The following is a 1,131-nucleotide window of genomic DNA, read 5'->3' on the forward strand; positions in this document are numbered from 1 at the left end:
GATAGGTATATTATATAATATAGGTAATAAGTCTTTAGGCTACTAGTATATAATATATCTTTATTATATATATATATTTAAAATTAAAAGGCTTACTTAACTTAATATTTAGTAGTTTATAGTTAGCCTTAAATAAGGTATTTTATCTTATTATATTAGTAGTATAATACTACTTTACCTTAATAATAATATAATAAAATATAATAAATATAATATAAATATATTTATTTAGTTATATATTATAATAGTTAAGGTTATATAGGCTAGCTAGTTATTAGATCTCTTACTTATCTAATAGAAGGTCTTTTAAGTATATAGTTAAGCTAATATATAAGACCTATTAGTTTAGTATAAATCTCTTATTAAGATCTATAACTTACTTATTATTTTTAACTTTTTTCTTATATACTTTAGTAAAGAATATTATAGTTATATATCTTATATTAACTTAGTTAAGTATAATATTAGTATTAACCTATACTTTAAAGTAATAACTACTAAGGCTAGAGGAGAATAGTTATTAGTAAAATATTTTTTTTATTTATAACTCTTATTCTTAATCTTATAATATATTCTTATAAGGTTATCCTTATATACCCTTATAGTACTAGTTATATTATTTATAAATATATTTATATATATATCTCTTATTTTTTATAATATACCTATACTTAAAAATTATCTTATATTATAGACCTTTCTCTAATAGTATACCTAGCTTTAGTATTAGTTACTAGTTATAAGGAATATTAATTATATTTATAATATCCTTTTTATTTTAGAATATATTTTATATAGATACCTATTATTAAAGTTATTAATATTTAATTTAGAGTTTATTATATAAACTCTTAAGAAAGTAGTGCTAGACCTTTAATCTAAGAATAATAATCTTATATATTTTATATATAAGGACCTTATACTTAGTATTAATAATAATATTATTTATTTTAGTATAGAAATATATACTAGGTATTATATATATAATAGTATATTATTTATAAAAATTATTATAATAAATATTAACCCTTATAATATTAGGATTATAATAGTAATATAAAAATTTATATTAAAATTAAGGTAATATAGTTATATAAAAATAGCACTACCTAGTTTTAAGATATTAGGTAA

Source organism: Beauveria bassiana, assembly GCF_000280675.1.
Source record: "Beauveria bassiana ARSEF 2860 unplaced genomic scaffold BBA_S00029, whole genome shotgun sequence".
Taxonomy (NCBI): domain Eukaryota; kingdom Fungi; phylum Ascomycota; class Sordariomycetes; order Hypocreales; family Cordycipitaceae; genus Beauveria; species Beauveria bassiana.